The sequence below is a fragment of the Phacochoerus africanus genome, chromosome 12 (assembly GCF_016906955.1).
Source record: "Phacochoerus africanus isolate WHEZ1 chromosome 12, ROS_Pafr_v1, whole genome shotgun sequence".
Lineage (NCBI taxonomy): Eukaryota > Metazoa > Chordata > Mammalia > Artiodactyla > Suidae > Phacochoerus > Phacochoerus africanus.
Genome location: NC_062555.1, coordinates 70,685,091 through 70,703,612, shown reverse-complemented (window position 1 = coordinate 70,703,612; position 18,522 = coordinate 70,685,091). Strand labels below are relative to the sequence as shown.

Here is an 18,522-nt window from a genome sequence, read left to right as displayed (position 1 = left end):
TTCAAAGCATCTTTGAGCAGTGGAAAGTGCTGTTATTCCATGATGCACCTCATGTTTGCAGTTGGTGTAAACCACTGCTCAGAAGGGGACCGTACACTCAGCTTTGCCACTGTTCCTTCCTTGAACGAACTGATGAATCACACCGCCTGCCTGCAGGATTTAGTCCACAAACAGCCCCGGGCTCTGAGTGGGGGCTTCTGTCTGGAAAGAGCGTCCAGCTCATCAGCGCCAGGGGACAGGAGTGACTCCGCATCCTCTCCACTTAGAGGTGGGGTCACTCGGGAGGTGAAGTTCAGTGCCCGAGACCACCCAGTGACGGCAGGGGTGGGGAGCCTGTCTGCCCCCCACTCCCACCCCAGCCCCACCCCCTTGCACACACCTCTGTCCTCACAGCCTGTTTCGGATGCTGCTTCCCCTCTAAGCCCAGCTCCCTTTCAGTACATGGATCTGCACGGAAATCCTTCATTGCTCCTCCCGCCCAGCCTCCCCCTAGGTGGGCAATGGGTCAGCAGCTCATGGGGGACAGGGGGACCCGGGCTGGGAAGACGGGTAACTTACTGTTCCTGTCACAACCTGGTTATGCTTGCACATTCCCTGCGTTCTGGGCACAGCAGCGGGTGCAAGGCCTAGCCTGGTGCTTAGAATCAGTGGAGAGAACCAGAGACGTCCCATGGTCAGGCGGCACCTCCTGGGAAGCTGCCACCGGTAAGGGGACAAAGTGGCCAGGGAGAGGGCACAGGAGGGAGGGAGGAGCCCGGGGCTGGGGGCTGTCACCCTGGGCACAGGAGGGAGGAAGAGAAGAGTACCCAGCAGCCCCAGTGGAGGCCGTGGCCCCTCCGCGGCAGGGAGAGGGTGGCAGGGGCCGGGGGCCCAGGGGCTGCAGAGGAGGAGAACCTGGAACCGCAGGAAGGGAGAGGCCGGGTTCAGCAGAAAGGAGAGGGCGGCACACGTACCAGGGAGCTGGGTCCCCTCAGCTTTCCCGCCAGGGCCTCCTTCCCACTCCTGCCCCCCCCAATCTCCTAGGGACCCCCAACTCTGCCCAGCAAGAAGGAAGGGGGGTCCCCTTCCAGGAGGAGGCTGAGCCCCTGTGGCTGTTACAGAAAGGGTGGGCCCCTGGGGGTGCTCGATCTGACAGACGATGGCCTCCAGGGTGGGTGGGTGTGTGGGTGGGTGTGAGGTCTGGCCCAGCGCCCCGCCCCACCCCCAGGAGCCTGACCTGGGACCAGCCCCCACCCCCGCTGCTGCTGTTTGGCTTTTGTGCGAAGCCCTGAGGAACCTGCAGGACAGGCTGCGGCTTCTCCGGCTCCCGACTTGCAGGAACTTGTTGTCTCTCCCCCCACCGAGCCAGTCTCTACGGATGGCCCTGCCTCGAACCTGCCCTGCCGTCCACACGTGTGACAGCAGAAGTGTGGAGCCGTCGTGCTGCCTCCGAGAGCCGGGGGGGCCCCCACCTGAACGCAGCTCTCCCCACGGAGGCCAGACAGCGGGTCTCAACCACAGGCTTTGCAGCCGGCAGCTGTGGGGCAGCGCTGGCTCCTACTAGCCTGGGGCGGTGGCTGCGCCTCCCTGGCTCCAGCGGCCTTCCTTTGAAGGAGCCAGCACAGCACCTGCTTTACAGGGTGTCGAGGTCGCCGTGAGCAGCAGAGAAGCGGTAACTTAGGGCCAGGCATACAGTACGTGCTCAATGCCAGGGTCTGTCACCGTCGCTCAGCCCCCATCTCCTGCGGGCGGTTCTCGGCTCAGAACCACGGCAGACCCTCTTCCTCCAGAGCGTCTTCTCCCAAGTCAGAGGAGCAGCCTCCTCGAAGCCGACCGGGGGGCTGGTCCCAGTTCTCAGAAAGTCTTCATCCGAGAGGTAACCGCCGGGCTCACGGACACCAGCGGCGGCGTCTGTCCCGCTTTGTTCCCAGCAGCCTCCGTGGAGCACGTGCTCCTGGTTGTGGAGCAGATTTGAAAGATAACCGCATCCTACCAGAAACGGTCAGAAGCTGGGGGTCGCCTTTCCCTCTGGGTCCCTGTCCTAGCAGAGGTGTGATTCCAGGGCTGCCAGGGGGCAACCGTCCCATCGCACGTCTGTCTGGTGGCTCTGCGCTCACAGCTGGTTGCTGGGCGGGCTGCTCTGTTCTCCGGGCCTACAGTGGGCCTGGGCTTGTCCGCAGGTCAGCAGGCACGAGCCTTGCTCCTCTTTTAGGGAACGTGGCGGGACTCGCATCGCTCCCTATCCATGGTCCATGCACGTGCCCAGCCCAGTGACAATGGACGTGTGACCCTACAGTTTCTGCAAGAACGGCTTTCATCAGGTGTTGCCCAGATAGCGAAATGTATCCGCGTGATGCCAGGCATCTTCACTTGAACCGCCCAGGGCGGGAATCTAAGGGGCATTATCACACCTTTTATTGTAGAACTGGCTCGACTGAAACCTCAGTGGTCAGAGGCAGCATGTGACTGCCAGCCTTGTCACAATGTACCGCTGCCCACAGGGACTCAGGTGTGCTGGCCATGTGCCACCCAGCCCTCGCTGGCTGTGTGTTCCCACCTCCTGCCCTCTGCTCTGCGCCCTCTCTCTGCTGTTACTAACGTCGCTTAAGGAAGAGCCCAAAGTTGCCCGGAGCGTGGTGGGCCCAACAAAACAGAGGGCGGGGACCTCCAGGCCTTGGGGCCCTGGCCTTCCCGTGCTTCAACTTGGGGCCACTGGCACAGCAGAGCAGGAGCACAGGCTTAACCCAGGCCAGGTCCTACAACTGCGGCCTGGGCAGGGCCACGCTGCTGCCCATCACCTGAGGGAGGGTGAAGGTCAACCAGAGCCATGCTCGCTGCCGCCCCGAGTAGGCTGGGGTTGGTTTTGCCACCTTGTGCCATGGTGACGCTCTGAGGGGTCAAGGACATTGACTGAGGAACAGCCAGTTTAACGGCAGAGTCAAGACCAAGCCTGTCATGTCTGGTTCCAGGCCTATGCTGTGCGCATGGCCAGGATGCCTGGGCATCGGCTCACAGGAGCTCGGCCAGCGTCGCTGTGTCCCAACCCCCGCTCCACCGCCTGGCTGTGTCCCGAGCCACTGCCCCTCCACTGGCCGAGGCACCGTGACAGCAGAGTGTCAAAGCCCAGCCCCTCCTGTGGTCGCCGCACAGTCTGCTGTGAAACGATGGGCTGGAGGAGGCGCACGCTTTCCTGCTAAGATCCCCTCATCTCCCGTGCACGAGGCTTCACGTCCACTCAGCGGCCCTCTCCTTCCGGCCCTGTAGCCGGTGCAGGGCCGCTCAGCACAGTTCCCCCCGTTTCAGAGACGGAGAAACCAAGAAGACAGCCGGCTCCTTAGAAGGGAAACCGGACGCCAACAGTGTGACCGGTGACTCGGCCTGGCCACCGACGTGTGCCCATGGCGGATGTCGGCCTCTGGTCCCCACCAGACGTCTTGGGGTCCCCGAGCCTCCCACGCTGCCTGTGACCCGGCGTCGGAACACCGCCACCCTGGGCGGCTTGAGCACCTTGCTTCCAAAGACGCCCGTGAGCCACAAACCCCTTCTCAGGTCTCTTCGTGGGTGGGTGTTTAATTACGAAAACTGTGTACGCATTTGTAAGTTTTGCCCATCGCTGTGATTTCCTTGCCGCTCTGGTCCCCGTCTCGCCAACCCACACGTCCTGGGTCGCCCCCCTCACTGGAACCGCAGCCTCTCTCCCCCGAGATGGGATCGGCTCCTGCATCCACGCCGTCTTAACTCCCCTCGAGTGTCCGCTGGCGCTGAGAATTTCACGTCTCATTGACGTGACTGGTATCAGTAAGCTTCCTCCTCCCGCATCCTCAGGCCCTGGGAGCCCTTTAGGGTCCCCCTAGCAGGGGGGGGTCTCTCCGCCCCACAACCCTGTCTCCCCAGCCGCGCTTCTCAGATCCAGCCCCTGTTGCTCGTGCTGCCCCTTCCCTGGGCAGGTGACTCCTCCTGCTCTGCAACCGCGTGTTCCCGGCCTGCTCGCCACCGCGGAGCCTGGGCCTGACGTCCCGCAGCCCCGGGTATTCCTGCCACTCTTGGGGCTGGTGTCGCTGTAAACCTGCCTCTGCGTTGGGTCACGGCCGTCACCGCGGCTCTACCCTCAGCCATCTGTCCATCCTGGCCAGTCAACACCGCGCTGCCCCAGCCGGTGGAGCCCCGCCGATGCCTCTGCTCCGCTTACCTCCCTGAGAGGGTGACAGTATTCACACCTGAGCTCCCGCGTGTCAGGTGCTGTGCCAAGGGCTCCAAGGGCTGACCCCATCTTTGTCCTGTTTATTTCTGTCACAGATGAAGCACCGGAGGCCCAGAGAAGTCACAAAACAGGTTCGTGGAAGAGCCGGGAATTCAGGTCCGGGTGGCCTTACCGTGGAGCCCAACCTTTGCGCACTGCATACAGCGCCTCTCTGAGGCAGTCACCGGCCTTATACGCCAGCCACGGACCCCGGCCAGGGCCCGGCTCACACACCCTCGGAGACCCGGTGAGGTCAGAGGTGGCGGCCACGCCATCAGCACCTCACCGGCTCACCTGTGACAAAGCAGGGACGTTGCTCTGTTCAGGGACCTGGCTGTGACCTGGAGCAATGGTGACACCACGGGACGTGCCTGAAGAGGCCGTGTTTCCACCTCCGGGCTCTGCCTCCCCAGGTCCCCAGCCAGCCGCACTCTCACCTGCTCACAGTCGGTTTTATGCCTCAAATTGGCCGCCGCGGCCGATGGACGGTCTGCAGGCAGCTCTTGGGACACGTCCATGAAATCCTTGGAAGGAGATCCCGAGGACGCCATCGTCTTACTGCATCCTTTCACCTGCACCTGCGTCCTCTGCATGGGCGAAGTCCACCATCCTAACTTCTGGAACGTTCTCTGCCCAGCTGCCCTCTGATGCTCGCTGGACTTCCTCTCTGTCTTCGTAACCTCGTCTCTGGCTTTACAGATTTCTTTGAGCGTTGGGCGTCTCCCCTGCTTTTAGTCCCATTTCCTCACTTGTGTTTGTAACGGCTATGCTCGTCACTAAACGTGTGGGAACAATGGGGGGTTTGGTGGGTTTTCGTTTTTACTTTTTTCTTTTTTAAAGCTCCCTAGCCTTTAACGCTCCTCGAAGAGTTTTCTTCCCACTTTCACAGCGTTTCTGACCACTTTCTGTGACCACTTTCTGGCGTCTTGAAACAGTGGGGCTTTTCCTCCTCTATCCTCCCTTTTCTTACGGGTTTTACCTCTTTCTGTTCTGGGGGAGCCACCCCTCATCCGCCCCGGTTCCTGGCTTGACTCTCCTGCTCGACTCCACCAGGGGCAGGATCAGAAAGGGAAGGTGTTTGCTCTTATGTGATACGCTCTTCTTGGCGGCTGGGAGATCCTGTCTGGCCCATTTCCCTCGTGACTTTTTTTTTTTTTTTTTTTGGCCTAAAATGGGCTGCACCCACAGCCTATGGAGGTTCCTAGGCTAGGGGTCCAATCAGAGCTATAGCTGCTGGCTTACGCCACAGTCACAGCAACATGAGATCCAAGCCACATCTACAACCTGCACCACAGCTCACAGCAGTGCCGGACACTTAACCCACTGAACAAGGCCAAGGATCGAACCTGCGTCCTCATGGATACTAGTCGGGTTTGTTAACCGCTGAACCACAATGGGAACGCCCTTGATTTTTTTATTAAATAATGTATTTTTGTTCTTAATTTTTTTGATCTGTCGATTTCTGCTGAACAGCAAAGTGGCCCAGTTATACATTTATATGCATTCTTTTCGCCACATTATCCTCCATCCTGTTCCATCACAAGTGACTAGATAGAGCTCCCTGTGCTATGCAACAGGATCTCATTGCTCATCCACTCCAAATGCAATAGTTTGCATCTACTAACCCCAGACTCCCAGTCCCTCCCCCGCCCTCTTGGCAACCACAAGTCTGTTCTCCAAGTCCATGAGTTTGTTTCTGTTCTGTAGATAGGTTCCCTTGTGCCATATATTAGATTCCAGACATAAGTGATATCATAGGGTATTTGTCTTCCTCTTTCTGACTTACTTCACTTAGTATGAGAGTCTCTAGTTCCATCCATGTTGCTGCAAATGGCATTATTTCATTCTTTTTCATGGCTGAGTACTATTCCATTGTGTATATATACATCTTCTTAATCCATTCGTCTGTCGATGGACATTTAGGTTATTTCCATGTCTTGGAATAGAGTTGCAGTGAACGTAGGGGTGTGTGTTTCTTTTTCAGTGAAAAGTTTTGTCTGGATATATGCCCAGGCGTGGGATTGCTGAATCTCATGATAGGTTTATTTTTAGTTTTCTGGGGCACCTCCATACTGTTCTCCATAGTGGTTGTCCCAGTTTACATTCCCGCCAACAGCGTAGGAGGGTTCCCTTTTCTCCACACCCCCTCGAGCATTTGTTGTTTGTTGACTTGTTAATAATGGCCATGCTGACCGGCGTAAGTGGTACCTTGCAGTAGTTTTGATTTGCAATTCCCTAATCATTAGTGATGCTGAGCATTTTTTCATGTGCCTGTTGGCCGTCCGTAGGTCGTCTTTGGAGAAATGACTATTTAGGTCTTCTGCCCATTTTTCAATAGGGTTGTTTGTTTTTTCACTGTTTAGTTGTATGAGTTGCTTGTATATTTTGGAGATTAAGCCCTTGTCAGTTGCATCATTTGAAACTATTTTCTTCCATTCTTTAGGTTGTCTTTTTTTTTTTCTTCACCTCCTAAATTGGTGACCTTGTGAATTTTGCTTTACTGCAGTTTGTTGGAAATGGCGTGGTGTATGCTGCTCCTTCTGGTAAACAGGAGGTCGGCTGGCAACAAACAGAAACGCCTCTGCTCACACTCCACTAGGTCACAGGCCGGGCAGAGGAAGCTGCCGGCCTGCTGGTGTCTGTGTCCTGAGAGAATCTCGTACCTCGGAGGGACCTGGCTTGGGGCAGGGGAGGCTCCTCTCCGCCGGGATAAGCACTTGCCACCCGAAACCGAGGCTCTCAAACTCTCCCCGGAGATCCCTGACCCAAATCCTAGCACCAGTTTTTCCCATTTCACTTTCTGGGACTGAAACACAAAGGAACCAGTGTCCAGAGGCAAGTGACAGAGGCCTTAGACTTGCTGCCATCCGTAATGTCTTCATTAGTAAACTTCGCTTCAAAGACCCAAAAGCCCCATTCCTCGTTTTAAATAGATTCCTGCCCTCTGCCCTGATGGCCAACAGCCAGCTTCTATTTCCCCTTGGACAAGGGCGACTCCTCCATCTTCTTGGTCCCGGCTGGGATGGGGTTCGTGTGCTTGTCCACACGCCTGGTCATTCAACTCTCCAGCTTCTGCTTCCCCTGGAGCTCCTTCCTTCCTGCATCTATTATGTCTTTGGCTTTGTCACTGAAATGCATCGTGCACCCAGCCAGGCGGTCCTGGAACTTTTCTGACTTGCTGGTGACCAGGGCCTGGGCTTGAGCCAGAGGTTCATGGCAGCGCTCAATGCACTGATGCACTGATGCATGGGTGCCAGGCCATCCTCACAGCAGCCAGCGTGGCATCGGAACATGAGGCCCTGCATCTTCCAAATGTTCTCTCTCTCCAGATTCTTCACCGTGGAGTCCACTGCCTCCTGCACCCGGAGCTGCAGCTCTGCCACGCCAGCACCCACATGGACTCTGCCCAAGGGGGCCCAACGCTTTGCGGGTCACTGTTGCCCATCTTTCCAGAGCCCATGCCAGCACCACCTCCTTAGGTTGTCTTTTTGGGTTTGTTTGTTTAATGGTTTTCTTTGCTGTGCAAAAGCCTGTCAATTTGATTAGGTCTCATTGGTTTATTTTTGGTTTTTATTGCTATTGTTTTGGGAGACTGACCTAAGAAAACATTTGCACGGTTGATGTCAGAGAATGTTTAGCCCATGTTCTCTTCTAAGTCTTGTGGCATCTTGTTTTATGTTTAAGTCTTAAGCCCTTTTGAGTGTATTTTTGTGCATGGTATGAGGGTGTGTTCCAGTTTCATTGATTTACGTGAGGCTGTCCAGTTTTCCCAGCATCACTTGCTGAAAAGACTGTCTTTTTCCCATTTTATATTCTTGTCTCCTTTGACAAAGATTAATTGACCGTAAGTGTCTGGCTTTATTTCTGGGTTCTCTGTTCTGTTCCATTGGTCTGTATGTCAGTTTTGGTACCATTACCCCACTGTCTTGATGACTGTGGCTTTGTAACATTGCCTGAAGTCTGGGAGAGTTAGGCCTCCTGCTTGGTTTTTGTTCCTCAGCATTGTTTTGGCAACTCTGGGTCTTTATGGCTCCACATAAATTTTGGGGTTGGTTGTTCAACCAGAACTGTGAAAAATGTCATGGGTAATTTGATAGGGATTGCATTGAATCTGTAGATTGCTTTGGGTGGTATGGCCATTTTTACAATATTAATTTTTCCAACCCAGGAGCATGGAATATCTTTCCACTTCTTTGAATCCTCTTTAATTTCCTTGATTAGTGTTTTATAGTTCTCAGCATATATGTCTTTCACCTCCCTGGTCAGGCTTATTCCTAGGTATTTAATTTTATGCGGTGTGAATTAAAATGTATTTTTCCTTTGCTAATATTTCATTGTTAGTATACAGAAATGCCACTGATTTCTGAATGTTAATCTTATATCCTGCTACTTTGATGAATTTGTTGATCAGTTTAGTCGTTTTTTGGGTTGAGTCCTTAGAGTTTTCTATATATAGTATCATGTCATCTGCATACAGAGACAGTTTTACCTCTTCTCTTCCGATTTAGATACCTTTTATTTCTTTTGTTGTTTGATCGCTGTGGCCAGGACTTCCAGTACTATCTTGAATGACAGTGGTGAGAGTGGGCATCCTTGTCTTGTTCCAGCTTTTAGTGGGAAGGCTTTCAGCTTTTCTCCGTTGAGTATTATATTTGCTATGGGTTTGTCGTAAATGGATTTTATTATGCTAAGGTATGTTCCTTCAGTTCCCACTTTGGTAAGAGTTTTTATCATGAACAGATGCTGGATTTTGTCAAATGCTTTTTTTGCACCCAATTTCACTCCGTCCCTCATCCCTGGAGACCTGAGGGTTTTTTTGTTGTTGTGTTTCTTTTTGTTTGTTTGTTTGTTTGTTTGTTTGGGGTTTTTTTGTTTGTTTTTTTACTTTTTTGTGTGTGTGTTGGGGGGGAGTGAGTTTTGTTTAAGTTTTATTGACGTCTAATTAATTTACAAGGTTGTGATGATTTCTGCTAAGCAGCAAAGTGGCCCAGTCATACATACACACATACCCATTCTGATCCTTTTCCTGCGCAGACAATCACAGAATGCTGGGTAGAGTTCTCTGGGCTCTACAGCAGGTCCCTGTTGACCCATCATTCCACAGACTTCAGTGTGCACCTGCCCATCCCAAACCCCCAGTCCACCCCCCCCACCCCACCCGTCCCCTTTGGTAACTGTAAGTTTTTCAAAGTCTGAGTATGTTTCTCCTCTGCAAGTGAGTTCACTTGTATCCTCCTTTTTTTTTTTAATTCCACATATAGGTGATATCATATGGTGTTTGTCTTTCACTGTCAGTGTGATAGTTTCTAGGTCCATCCATGTTGCTGCAAATGGTATTCATTCTTTTTGATGGCTGAGTAATAATCCACTCTGTGTGTACCACGTCTTTATCCACTCCTCTGTGGGTGGACATTTAGGTTGCGTCCACGTCTTAGCTATTGTCAATCGTGTCGTGGTGATCATTGGGGTACATGTATCTTTTTGAATTATGGTTTTCTCTGGATAGATGCCCAGGAGTAGGACTGCTGGATCATAGGGTCGTTCTAGTTTTAGTTTTTTAGGAACCTCCCTGCTGTTCTCCATGGCAACTGCTCCAATGTACATTCCCGCCAACAGTGTACCAGGGTTCCCTTTCCTCTGCCCCCTCCCGGAGACCTGAGTTCTGCCTCAGCCCAGTCTCTACCGAGCTGCGCAGCCTTGGTCAAAGCCTTTACCATCCATCCGCCAGGCGTGCCGGGGCTGAGCCAGACCTCGAGAGCCTTCTCTGAACGAGACACTCTCCTGCCCTGAGGGACACGGAGGCCACCGAGAGAGGCCCTCAGCAGCTGGAAGAGCCCTCAGGTCCATTCCCCAAGGTCAGCCCTTCCTGGGTAGGAGGACTTGGCTTGGAGCAGGAGATCCTTCTCCGAGGCCCACTTTCGTCCCTTGCTAAGCAGTTGCACAGTCCCGGGTAACAGCTTCCGTGTGATGGGTTGCAGGGCCCAGAAGGTGAGGGGGTGGCCTGGGGGGTAGCTTCCAGAATTGCATCAACAGTGGGAGCCACGTCTTAAACGCAGTCTTATTCACATGATAAATACTAGTTAATATTCGTCAAGCTCTTACCCTTCCAACTACTCTTCTGGCCCTTCCATGGATTAATTCACTGTGCCCTGGGCAACACTGTGTCCATTTTGCTGGTCAGGACCACCAGCCAGGAGCGTTGCGACTCGCCCAACACAAATGAAGCAGTTAGAAGCAGACTTCACTGGTTGGCAGTGGGAAACAGCAAGAGACCAGGCCATTCCCTTTCACCTGCCCCCTCAGCATCTCTGGAAGGACCCCTGCAGGGTCCAAGGATCTCAGGCAGCAAGTTCAAATCCGGACGAGCAGCCCCAAAGCGCGCACACACACACACCCTCCTGTATTAAACACAAAGATTTTTATCACTATCATAAACTTCAAAGGCTTGGAACTTGGAGCCAGTGCCTTTCTGGACTCTGAGTTCCAGACCCCTGGGGGGCAGGGGTGGAGAGCAGCTGGTTCTGCACGTAATTGCCGCGCCCCCATGGCGACAGGGCTTCAAGTACCAGACGGGCCTCCTGAGCCACTTTTCAGGCACGTCCTGGTATCAAACGCTGTGCAGCACGCAGTTCTGGTCCTCTGAGCAACACCAGTCCCTGTCGTAGTTTTGGTTTGTCATTTTTTTTTTTTTTTTTCAAAACATCAACTGCAAGTTGGAAAGGCAGGCAGATCCTATAGGAACACTTCCAGAACCAGCAGGGTTTCCTCCCAGCCCTGCCCCCACTCCAAAGCCGGCCCAGGCCCCCTGCACCTGTCCGCAGCACAAGCCGGCCACTTGGGAAAGTCACCAAGCCCAGCATGAGTCACAAAACATCACCCTTTTCCGAGGAAAGCAGGAAGCCCAGGAGAGACTTGAACTTTTAGGCGGCTTTAGTTGTGAGGCTTAGCACTCATGTGCTTTGGGCTGAGGGCTTAATCCTGATTTAATCAAAGTGGCTCTCAGCAATTAAATACAGGCTGACTACGTCCCTGTGTCACCCTGGTGGGGGCACAACTGAGGCCCCCAAAGACACAGGCAGGTGAGCTCGGAGCTGGAAGGACCTGAAGGCCGACCGCGTTACACCAGCACCGGGAGAAAGCGGTGGCCTGACGGTGGGACACGCGGGCCCAGGAAGACCCAGGAAACGCTCCACAGCTGCCACCACGCTGGGCGCACTCTTCATCCTGCGGGTGAGGCCTCGAATCACAAACATGAGCCATCCTGTGCTTTATGGCGAGAGGGAGGCCAGGCCCAGGGCCCCTGGCTCCGGGAGTGGGGAGTGGCGTTCTCCTGTCCCAGCGTCCCCAAGAATGACGTCTCTGGTTACCTCTCAGATGTCAAATGATGCACAGCCCTGCTCTAGATCAGTGGCCACCCGGACAGGACAGGCCTGGAGGAACCTCGCTGATTCGCACGAGACAGACCAAAAGCCACTCCCAGAGCTGGGTCAGGCCCCGGAACTGGAACGGGCCATCTGCAGGGAGGCCACAAGGACGGCCCAGCCCCTGTCCCCCCAGGAGCTTCCCCACTAGCTGGCAAGACCCTCTTCTGGCAACAAGGGGGCTGAGAAAGGGTAGTTTTGCTCGTGGTCCATACAAGCTGGAAAGTAAAGCAGGAGGCCTGTGTCATGGCCCCTCCCGGCCTGGGAAGCAGGAGAGTAGCTGGTCAAGGGCACGGGCCCCGTACAGAGGCCGCTGCCGTCCCCAGAGGACCTCGGACACGACTGTCAGTGTCTCATCACCGAACTCCACGTCTGGGTTGGCGCTGCTGCTCCTTAGACTGTGAACGGCAGCCCGCACAGCGCAGGCTGCATACCCGCTGCCCACTCGGGTGATGGGGTAGAAAGCCACAGGCAGAGCTTCACCTGCTGAAACCACACAGCCCACAGGCAGGGCAGCCGGGCACTCACCTGGGACGTGCAGGCTGGCATCGCGGAGACTTTAAGGAGCTTTGGGAGCTTCCTGGGTGGTCCCAATCCTAAACCCCGCCCCCTCCCAGGATCCTGGTCCCTCTGCCTGGCCCTTTAGATGCATGCCCGTCAGACGTTTGGCTTTGAGAAGTCCCGCCTTCCTGGACCTGCCCACCCTCCTCACCCCCGCTGTCCTCTGCCCCTTCTCCGAGGAGCCATGCCAGCGTCCTGTGGTGAATCTGTGATAAAGATCGAGTCAGGTCCAGGTGCCAGGTGACCCGACGGAATGCGGGGAGCTGGGGGCGGGGGCATCCATCCTCCTGGTGCATGTAGAGGTGGGCTAGAGGGGCCAGAGGGGCTGCAGCTGCTCCAGGGGTCAACACAGAGGTCACACGTCCCCACGGAGCCATTCGACAAACCTGTGAACAGCAAGGGAAGGTGACAGACCACACAGGGTAAAGTGGCACCTGGGCCAGGGCACTTGAGATCCTGCAGGGATTTGAACCAGAGGGAAGGGCTCAAAGGGTCCAGTCCTCCAGCAGGTGGAGGCTATGCTGAGCCTCTTGTGCTCTAGTCATTCAGCAAATACGTCTCCTACGGCATGAGACATGCCCTACGGCAGAGCTTGGCCGGGGAGGAATCAGAAGCAGACCTGCCTCTGGTGAAGCTCACACAGGAAGAAACAGAAAAGAAGTAAGTCAAAAAACAAGACAAATGTAGGAGTCAGAGTTATGAAGAAAATAAAAAAGAAGAGAGGAGGCAGAGGAGGGAGGTTAACTGGAAGCGAGGAGTCGGGGAAGGCCTGCGAGAAGGCGATATTTGACCCTCCAGTGAAGTGACGAGAAGGAGCTGCTTGAAGGCTGGGGATGGAGCGTCCAGGCAGACAGAGCAGCTTGTGCAAAGACCAAGGTGGAGATCAGGTTGGGAGTGTTCAAGGAGCAGAAAAGTGGGCCGGTGTGAGGAAATACTTAAAGAGGGCCAAGAGGGCTACCCTAGGGAGTTTGGATTTGACTGAAACTCAGGACATTACAGGTTTTAGGAAATGACATCACTGATAGAGAACACAAAAAGGGAAGCCCTGCTACAAGGCTCTGGTCCGGCCTGGAGATGCTACCATCTGGCCCAGGGGGCGTGTCAGGGCAAAGCTGAAAGATGGGGGTGAGGTGAGAGAGAAAGGGATCAGATAGGGCTCTGGGGTTTACTGGATCAGGGCTTTGTTTTTTTCATTTTAAGTTGTAGTTTTTATTGAGCTGCGGGTGATCCACTATGTTGTGTTAGTTTCAGGTGTACAGCCAGTGATTCAGCTACGGCTGTACGTACATCTGCTCTCTCTCGGATCCTCTTCTGTGAGAGATTATCACAAGATGTTGAATGTCATTCCTTGTGCTGTAAGTAGGTCCCCGTCAGTCATCTATTTTGCGTCTAGTGCCATGGAGCTGTTAATCCCTGATTCCCCCACTTTGCCCCTCCCCCTCCCCTCCCCCCCTCCCAGGCTAGGGGTCTCATCGGAGCTGTAGCTGCCGGCCTCCACCACAGCCACGGCAATGCCAGATCCAAGCCGCATCTGTGACCTACACCACAGCTCACGGCAACACCGGATCCTTAACCCACTGAGCAAGGCCAGGGGTCAAACCGGTGTCCTCATGGATACCCGTCGAGTTTGTTACCACTGAGCCACAACGGGAACTCCTGCATCCTCTCTTTAGAGTCCACCCCCTAAGGGATCTCCCGCTGTTTCGTCTCTCTCCGTCTGGCTTACCTCACTCAGGCGATCACCTCTAGGTCCACCCACGGGTGGGTTTTTTTAAGAGACAGGGAGGCCGAGGGGAAGCAGGCTCAGGGGAGGACCAGCAGCTCCACCTTGTCAGGTGGACTCTCGGGTGCTTTCCAAGCGTCAGAGCAGGTGCGCAGCTGGCAGGGGCCCCATGGAGCTTGGCGGGAGGGCTCTGCATCAGGAGGTGCGTCCCGACGGTTCTGCAGAGGAGAAAACAGCCGCTGCCGGGGCTGTAGGAATTGGAAGGTCTCGTTTCCATCCAAGCAGTCGGGCTGCTGGTGGTCTGAGCTTCACGCCTTTGCTAATTCTCCCCACCTGCATCTCTAACAGGGAGACACGGGCTAATGGGAACGTGCCCGATACACGCTCGCCACAGAGCAACGGTGATGACTAGGAGGTTAACCCCTAAATATTACACCTAAGGGTACCCTGGGCTCTGAATGGTTGTGTCCCCCCCAAAATCCTCACCCCCAAACTGATGGGATCAGTCGATGTGGCCTTTGGAAGATGATGCGCTCATAAGGGCGGATCCTTCAGGAAGGTGATTAGTGACCCCACAAAGGGGACTCCAGAGAGACCCTGAGCCCTTTCCATCAGGTGACGGAGGGCACGAGAAGTCTGCCCCCCGAAGAGAACCTTCGCCCCGCAGGCGGCACCCCGAACTCAGACCTCCCGCCTCCAGGATTGGACTCGTAAGTTTCTGCTGTTAACGAGCACCCCCCCCCCCCCGCCCAGCCCCGGGTGCCCAGAGCCACCTGAACCATGAAGCCAGAGGTTAGCCTTGTGTGGGGGGGAGAGGAAGTCGAGGAGTAAGAGTTAGGGCTGGTGAGTGGCTGTATGGGGGCGGGGGGGCGGGCAGGCAGAGAGAAAGAGGCAGGAGAGGCCCACGGCCACGCTCAGCCACACCCAGTCTTGCAGGGAACACAGGGTGCAAGCACAGCTGAAAGGCATGGGGGCCCCAGTCTGTACCTTTATAGCACCCAGCACGAGAGGCACGAATTCTTCTCGACAAAAGCTCTCCTAGGAGTTTCCTGGTGGCCCAGAGGTTAAGGATCCGGCATTGTCACTGCTATGGCTCAGGTCACTGCTGTGGCATGGGTTCAATGCCTAGCCTGGGAACCTCTGCATTCTGTTGTCGTGGCCAAAAACTTTTTCACAAGGGCTCTCATAGCAGCAGTTCAGAGCAGAAGACACCACCGCAGCTCAGCTGCTCTGCAAGGAGACGCCTGCAGCAGCCGTGCCCTGGACGTGCGGCTGCCCTGCTCCACAAGGCCAACCCCAGCCCTGCCAGGATCATGGTGGCCCAGGGGGCTCTCACCCCCAGCCCAGGCCATGCTACTCCCAGTTGCCTCCTGGTTCCCAGCGCTGCCAGCGTGGACCTCCAAGTGTGGCCCAGGGGTCTGTTGGGGAGGGTGCCCACGGCACCTTTCAGGAGGCCAGGGGGTCCCAAATCTTTTCACAGCACCAGGCACGGTGTGCCTTTTTCACTGTGTTACTCTCACCTGGAGGTCCAAGCCGTGGTGGGTCCCGTCACCAGCCTCTTAGCAAGACCCAGGCTCCTCTGCAGCGGTCATTAAATTCTTCACCACCGTGTGGTCTCGAGTCTGAAAAGCCAGTTTCACTTAAGAACATTCCTGCAGAAGGAGTAAAAGCAGTGTTTTATTAAATGTCCACCCTTGCGGCCACATCCTTCATATTCTGCAATGTCACGTGCGACGGTGGGGAGGAAGCACGTGTGTGCCTACGTGGGTTGCAAGGTAAGCTTTTTCCATGAAATACAACCTTCCTTGGAAAGAACAGCTGAGAGGCAAGCCGTGGTTACTCAGCCTTGCTGTTTGGTATTTCCTCAAAAATCAGTGAAGTAAGCTTGGTCATGCAAGGAAAACGACCCGCAGTATTTGTTGCAAGGATAAAATGTGAGCTTCCAAATGAAAGTTAGAACTTTCTAGATTTTGGATTTGCCAGTGGGAGCCTGGGACTTCTCAATACTTAGACTTTTCTAATGGGGCTGGTAGTGATATTGATGAGTGTGAATTTTTTTTTAATTACGCATACAATGATGCCGCATTGAGGAGATGTGCAGAACTCAGTAAACCAGTATTTTCCAAATGACCAAGGCAGGGCGTTGCAGAATCATGCATATGGGTCCACGATCCATTCAAAGCAGAGAGCGACCAATGGATTTTCACGTAACAGTGTGAAAAGTTTGTTGAAGGGATTTCAGAGTCCCCACTGCAGCTGACATTTAGGAAACCACCCCTGTCAGATTGTGATGGGGAATCCAAGAAGAAGAACCGCAACTGTCCAAAAGGGTCACGCAAAGGCTCTCCTTTGCCAGCTGTGCACATCTGTGTGAAGCTGGCTTATCCTACACTTCAAAACCTCTCCCCACAGGTGGGTGCAGAAACAGACATGCTCTAACAAAGCCAGGCGTCAGATTTGCAAAATTATTTGTTAAGGTGCCACTCTTCTTATTCTTTGTTTAGGAAATAGGATTTTTTAAAAATAAAACCACGTTATTTGTATTAACATGTAATGGGACGTTTAAAGTTATAAACGTATAAGACCAGGTTTAAATCATCTTAAATGTATTTTCATTTCAAACACAGTAAATATCAATAGACATTTTTAAACGATCTTCAACGTCCCCAGTAATTTTTTCAGATCCATGTCCTTTTTTCCCCATTTTTTAAAGCTTTATGGAAGCATAGCTGATTTACACTGTTCTCTTTCTGCTGCACAGCGAGGTGACTCCGTTATACACACACGCACATCCAATCTTTTTCAGACTCTTTCCCATATCGGTTCTCAGACCATTGAGTAGATGTCCCTGTGCTCTACAGCAGGTCCCCAACGACCAACCATTCCCTGCACCTCCCTGTGCATGTGCCAAACCCAAACCCCCAGTCCACCCCTGCCCTCCACCTGCCATCTTTAGCAACCGTACGTTTGCTTTTGAAGGCTGTGAGTCTGTCTCTGTTTTGTAAGTAAGTTCATTTGTATCCTTTTTTTTTTAGATGCCACATGTGATATCATATATTTGTCTTTCTCTTTCTGTGGCGTCCCCAGTAAGCATTTAAATGTCCCGAGACCACAAGTACCTACTGTAGGGCAGGAATCCGTTCGCTGAGAGGCTGCAGAGGGAGAGCTCAGAGGCTCAGGAACTTGCAAACATTCCCTCTGTCATAGTTTCCCAGCCAACCAGTTGCCACATTTTAGTCACCACAGCGCTGTCCCTTGTGAGTCATGAGCCTGTTGTAGGCTGGCTGATCTCCTTTCCAACAGGTCTTTTTGAAGAACACACTCAGGCCATCACCCAGAAACCTGCAGACACCTGTTGTCCACTCACCTGTGGCAGGTGAGGTCGGCAGAACACAAGAACATAGCAGCCCATCCGCAGGCCAGTGTGAGGCACGAGTTTGGCTGAATTTGGTGGGGACGACACATTCCGACCACAGCATTCGTCCCATTCTTCCTTTCAAAGATATTGTCTACACCCAGACGCAAACTAGATGACCTCGGGTTTGTATCAGCATCAAACCCAAGGTCATCCAGAGTCCCCTTGGCTGTCTTCTAGGAGTTTTCTAGTTTTCTACATTTAGGTCTGTGGTCCATTTTAGTTGTTGTCATGGGCGAAAGCTCTGTGTCTGGATTTTTCGATTTTTTTATTTTCTGATTTTGATTTTTTTGCAGGTGGATGGCCAGTGTTTGCAGGACCATTTGTTGACGAGACCCGCTCTGCTCCCTTGTGCTGTCTTTGCTCCTCGGTCAAAGCTCAGGTGACCGAGGAGGGGGTTCCCTCCCAGGGCTCCCTATTCTGCACGGACCTGCCCGCCCTGTCCAGAGCCCTGCAGCTGCGCGTGGTCCCTCCTCTCGCCCTCCTCCTGGCCTGCAATCCCGCGCTGGCTCCCCTGGGTTTGGGTTTCCGTGGAGTCCCACAGGCAAAGCCACCTCTCCGGCTCCCCAGGCCCAGCGCTGAGTGTGCGGGCGGGCGCCCACGTCACCTTCTCAAGAGTATCTTCTCTTAAAGATGCCTCCCTCTTCGGCTCTGCCCTGTCCCGCTCCCGAGTCCAAGGGCTCAGACTTTCACCTGTGGCGCGGTTAAGGCCTTCCCGGGCCATCGCTGTCGAGGCGACTCTCCCGTGTTCTCTGCAAAGCCCCACTTTCATTTCCTTTCATGTATTTGTCGGAAGTATCTCATGTTGCCCGCTTCTGTGAGTTCACTCATTAGCTATGTGATGGATGGAATAAGCTGCTGGAAGACTGGGGTTGCCTGTCTTGAGCTGGGCTCCGTTCCCAGCATCCAGAGCAGCATCTGCACACAGTGAACCCTCAGTAAATCCTAGGACTGAAGGCGCAAACGGGAGAGTTGGAGGAAGTTCTTCTCCATTCAAGTTTTTCCTGAAGATGAGAAGACAGTCGGCTTCTATCTGAAGAAATAATATTGTTCTTTTCTCCTTCTCTGAAAAGCCTCTTGGGAACCCTGGAGTTCCAAGCTTTGGAAAACCAAAGACAACGTCTGTGCTTCCTCCTGCCAGAAACCTCAGCTGCCAGGAGGAAAATGCGCAGGGCTGGCGCTG

At 54.1% G+C, this 18,522-nt stretch overlaps 1 pseudogene; it reads right to left on the bottom strand.

The window, feature by feature from the left end:
• Positions 1-7,189: 7,189 nt before the first annotated feature.
• On the bottom strand, positions 7,190-18,063 carry LOC125112490 (protein FAM136A-like; annotated as a pseudogene).
• Between the last annotated feature and the right edge of the window lie 459 nt (positions 18,064-18,522).